Here is a 6163-nt window from a genome sequence, read left to right on the forward strand (position 1 = left end):
TCAGTGAGGATATGGTGTACAACACTGGAGGGAAACTTCAAGCCCATTGTACAAGTCACCATCAAGTAAGATGCTCTGTCCCCACAATGATCTCACTGAATGGCATGAACCCCCTCAGTGAGATCATTGACAAGACTGGCTACAGATACTGACTACGGAATGGAGCAGTTGTCAGCCACCTCCTGTACATGGATGACATCAAGCTGTATCCCAAGAGTGAACGAGACATCGATTCACTGATCCACACCACCAGGATATACAGCAATGACATCGGAATGTTATTCAGACTGGAGAAGTGTAGTCAGATGATAACAAAGGGAGGGAAGGTAGTCAGAACTGAGGGGATCAAACTACCAGAAGACAACATTGCAGACATAGAGGACAGTTACAAGTACCTGGGGATCCCACAGGCAAATGGGAACCACGAAGAGGCCGCTAGGAAAGCTGCACCCACCAAGTATCTGCAGAGGGTCAGGCAAGTCCTGAGGAGTCAGCTGAACATTAAATCAAATCAAATCAAATCACTTTTATTGTCACATCACATGTGCAGGTACATTGGTAGAGTACATGTGAGTGAAATTCTTGTGTGCGAGCTTCACAAGCAACAGAGTTGTGCAAAATACAATAATGTAAACAAGCAAAATACAAGAATGGCTACATCTGAAACTAATAAATATATGTACAATATATAATAGTATATGCATTTCTGGATGTGTATACATTAAGAACATGATCCAGGCTATCCACACCTACGCCCTGCCTGTGATCAGATACCCTGCTGGGATAATAAGATGGACAAAGGAGGAGATAAAAGCCACTGACATCAAGACAAGTAAGCTCGGGACCATGCACGGAGGGTTTCACCCCAAGTCCAGCACCCTGAGGCTGTACACTAAGCGGAAGGAAGGAGGCCGGGGACTAGTGAGTGTCAGTACCAGAGTCCAGGATGAAACAACGAACATCCACGAATACATCAGGAAGATGGCCCCAACCGACTGTCTGCTCAGTGAATACCTCAGGCAGCAGAAACCCAAGAAAGAGGAGGAAGAGGAGGAGCCATCATGGAAGGACAAGCAAAGTATATTAATCTGTCCCACTCCCATTTAGCTGGCAACCATAAAAGGAAGTCGAAACATAATTATATTATTCACAAGAACCTAACGCATAATGTAATGCAGTTTGATCACTAAATGCATTCTAGCAAGGACATTGTGGCGGAGGTGTGGTCCCGGGCGCGTCTGCAGGGGAGGAGTGGTGCAGTGGGCTCAACAGGGCGGTGCTGGAGATGCCGGTGAGAACAGCTGATGGCGATTTGGACTGATAATGGTTTCCTTCCCTTTTTATAGTGAGACGGAGAGGAGCGGAAAAAGAGGGAAATCAGCTGGGACCGACAGCTGTTCTCACCGGCATCTCCAGCACCGCCCCGTTGAGCCCACTGCACCACTCCTCTCCTGCAGACGCGCCCGGGACCACACCTCCGCCACAAACATGAAGGCTACCACACATTTTGTATGAGCAAACTGTTCTTATTTGTATGGTATATCATATATTTGTAATTAAATGTGATGGATTTTTTTCCATGCAGTATTTTTATGGGGGCAGTAGCTTAGCACCCTCTATTGATGAGCTGCTACTGGTTTGAACAGGTAAAGATGTGACACCACAGTTCACCAAATAGATGAAAAGGTATAAAATAGTAATATAAAAAAGCATCAGAAGTACAGATAATGTTTTCGGTAGACAAATATAAAGGACTAACTATATTGCAAACATGGACAAAAGTAGCCGGTATTCCACATTATCTACAGGGAGTGCAGAATTATTAGGCAAGTTGTATTTTTGAGGAATAATGTTATTATCGAACAACAACCATGTTCTCAATGAACCCAAAAAACTCATTAATATCAAAGCTGAATGTTTTTGGAAGTAGTTTTTAGTTTGTTTTTAGTTTTAGCTATTTTAGGGGGATATCTGTGTGTGCAGGTGACTATTACTGTGCATAATTATTAGGCAACTTAACAAAAAACAAATATATATCCATTTCAATCATTTATTTTTACCAGTGACACCAATATAACATCTCCACATTCACAAATATACATTTCTGACATTCAAAAACAAAACAAAAACAAATCAGCAACCAATATAGCCACCTTTCTTTGCAAGGACACTCAAAAGCCTGCCATCCATGGATTCTGTCAGTGTTTTGATCTGTTCACCATCAACATTGCGTGCAGCAGCAACCACAGCCTCCCAGACACTGTTCAGAGAGGTGTACTGTTTTCCCTCCTTGTAAATCTCACATTTGATGATGGACCACAGGTTCTCAATGGGGTTCAGATCAGGTGAACAAGGAGGCCATGTCATTAGTTTGTCTTCTTTTATACCCTTTCTTGCCAACCACGCTGTGGAGTACTTGGACACGTGTGATGGAGCATTGTCCTGCATGAAAATCATGTTTTTCTTGAAGGATGCAGACTTCTTCCTGTACCACTGCTTGAAGAAGGTGTCTTCCAGAAACTGGCAGTAGGACTGGGAGTTGAGCTTGACTCCATCCTCAACCAGAAAAGGCCCCACAAGCTCATCTTTGATGATACCAGCCCAAACCAGTACTCCACCTCCACCTTGCTGGCGTCTGAGTCGGACTGGAGCTCTCTGCCCTTTACCAATCCAGCCACGGGCCCATCCATCTGGCCCACCAAGACTCACTCTCATTTCATCAGTCCATAAAACCTTAGAAAAATCAGTCTTGAGATATTTCTTGGCCCAGTCTTGACGTTTCAGCTTGTGTGTCTTGTTCAGTGGTGGTCGTCTTTCAGCCTTTCATACCTTGGCCATGTCTCTGAGTATTGCACACCTTGTGCTTTTGGGCACTCCAGTGATGTTGCAGCTCTGAAATATGGCCAAACTGGTGGCAAGTGGCATCTTGGCAGCTGCACGCTTGACTTTTCTCAGTTCATGGGCAGTTATTTTGCGCCTTGGTTTTTCCACACGCTTCTTGCGACCCTGTTGACTATTTTGAATGAAACGCTTGATTGTTCGATGATCACGCTTCAGAAGCTTTGCAATTTTGAGACTGCTGCATCCCTCTGCAAGATATCTCACTATTTTTGACTTTTCTGAGCCTGTCAAGTCCTTCTTTTGACCCATTTTGCCAAAGGAAAGGACGTTGCCTAATAATTATGCACACCTGATATAGGGTGTTGATGTCATTAGACCACACCCCTTCTCATTACAGAGATGCACATCACCTAATATGCTTAATTGGTAGTAGGCTTTCGAGCCTATACAGCTTGGAGTAAGACAACATGCATGAAGAGGATGATGTGGACAAAATACTCATTTGCCTAATAATTCTGCACTCCCTGTATATTCAATTTGTGACACACCCCCTGGCAACAGCATACAGCTACAGGAAGATATTGGCGTGCAAAGCCTACACCTACAGACTACCAATGCACAACCATGCCAGGTGCATCAACTGCATGTTTGCAACATTTTACAGATATTACTGGGCCACATGTAATGATGGCACTTGGCCAAGCATGAGTAAAATGGAGACTCTTTTAAATATGGGTACATATTACACTCTTAATATGACTGACCTTAATAGTGGATTATGCTCTCTGTGGTACCTTCAGAATTTAGCACACATTGGTGGTTAGTGAATATCATCAACAAGATCATTCAGATAGTCTTCATCAAAACAAGCTGTTATATAACTTTAAATGTGTGTTGTCTAGGAATTGCCAGATTACTGATCAAACACAGCATTACATCTGCATGTATATGTGGTGAAGATAACTGGATGTGTCAGCGAATGATGGATGACCAGGCGTATATGCTGCTTCCCTGAACTCCTATACCATTGGCCCAAACCCCCATCCATCTGAGTCTGCCTGGCTAGTTCATCTGTCAGAGGAAGGCCGTTTTCTGTGCATTTAAGGTTATTTTATTACTTCATTATAAACAAGGATTTGGTATTCCCACCACACTGCGCACCAGTCCAGATAGCTGCAAAACACTCAAATTTAAGTGTAAAAATATATAATTTCCACTCTTTTTGTCTTCCTGGGTTTAAGTTTATTTTTTAGCCAAAACTGTCATTTTTAAATCAAATAGGCATACATATCACCACAATTACTGGAAGAAATGAACGCAATGAGTCCCCTATTTACAAGTGGATGCTGTGTCTGTGATGTGTGTGGGGTTAATATGAGGCAGACTTTTGAGACTGTGATGTGCTTTAGGAAACAACACATGGAGACAAAGACAGGGCCACCGTCATCATTAATCTTAGTCATTGGTTAAGGCTGGCCCAATCTGCCTGACCAGGGCAGTGACAAATGCCACTACTGGACAGGGGCATTGCATCTCCCTGGTTTCATTTCCCGTTAATGTCACATCCATCACAGCCAGCCCTCTCCTGCCATGTCGCAGGAGATGAAACTGGTCATGGATAAGAATTAATTGGAAGGACAAGAGCGAGTTGATTTAGTGGAGCAGTGTCTGGGCTCAGTAAGTCTCCAACTTACAGAGCAATGAAGTTTTGTTTTGTTTTATTTTTGGTATTTGTTATTTGGTTGTTTTTGTGTGTGTGTGTGTGTGTGGGGGGGGGGGGGGGGGGGGGGGGGGGTCGGGGGGCTTTTGTAGTTATATTTGGTTAGTGTTGGAAATTGAGGAGAAAATCAGCTTTATATTTCATAAAATTCTATTTGTGACTAACTCGGACAAATTCTAAGTAGCCTCTTAATAATAATTTTATAAATAGTTATTCTGTGTGAACCCAGTTGAGGCCAATTTTCAGTGACATACTACTGCCCTCTTGTGATAAAAGTATGAAACCAAGCACAAGATCATCACTGTGTCCTAATGGTATTCCCTTTACTCATCAGAGTAGAAGATTACTCAATTTCAGTTCAGGTAAATTCAATTTAGTTTTACTTGTCAGTGTCACTGTTTTATTTGACATATTTTGTTAGAAACATGAATTACTTCAACATCTTGCTGTTTGCTGCATAACCTTAATGGAACAAGCTTAACCAGAGCCCTGTATTTGAGGAGTTTCTGCTCTTTCATTTGTATAACCTCTCTGTGGGTTTCTCAGATCTAGGAAATATTATAATATGTTTTCCCATCATACCATGCCCCCTGCTGATCTGTGTCCACAATAGCTCTCGGGTGAATCAGGCTGGTCAAACAGTGAACCATGAAGATGTGGGTCACAGCTGTGCCTGCTACCCTGGAAACATCTTCTTGTCAAATCTGCATAAATTATGTAATTTGTTTTTACACAAGAACCAGGATAAATGATTATACAAATTTTTGGATTAAAATATGTGAATACATACACACACACACACATACAATTGATATTCCCACTACAGAACTGAATTTCCTCTGCAGTGGGTGCATATGTTTGAATCTGCAAGGCACATCTTGGAACATATCTGAACATATCTGAATGGGAACATCTTTGTTCTTTGGAGAGTTATGTATGAGTTGTAAGTTGGGGCTTTTAGTCATTTTGAAGGTATTTAAGCATATTTGTGTCCATAAGCCATATTGATTCTGATACTGATAAAAGTACAAGGTAAACTGAGTGAAAGTTCATCCTGGACATATAGACCCTGCATGTATAACTGACTGTGACTGTGACAAATTATTATGATTATTATAATGATTCTGATAATGATCAGAATATGATAATGATTACATTGTTGTAAGGTAACTACAATATTAGTTTAAAAAAATACAACAGATACACATATTTGTAGCTCAAATGTCAGTTAAATCTGTTCAATATCGGAACAATATGAGTATGGCACTTTAGCATTTCCTCACTGGAACCGCACACATGTGCTTTTAGTTAAACTGAATAAATAAAAGTTGGGTTAAGGGCATTAAACTCAGATGCTTCATCAGACTTTAAGACTTTGAGAAATAACTGCACAGTCATCTGCTTGACATTGATATGTGTAAGAGCTTAATGGCATTGACAAGCACATCATATGCCAAATGGAAATTATGTCCTTCAAGTATCTCACAAACTGCAACAGGGAGAGGTAAGCACTGTAGCTCATTGAAGGTAAACAGAGGCCTGTAAGCTAGAGGAGAGTGCTGTGTGGCCTGACAGCAGTATGATTCTACTGACTGATTCGGT

Source organism: Maylandia zebra, linkage group LG15 (genome assembly GCF_041146795.1).
Source record: "Maylandia zebra isolate NMK-2024a linkage group LG15, Mzebra_GT3a, whole genome shotgun sequence".
Lineage (NCBI taxonomy): Eukaryota > Metazoa > Chordata > Actinopteri > Cichliformes > Cichlidae > Maylandia > Maylandia zebra.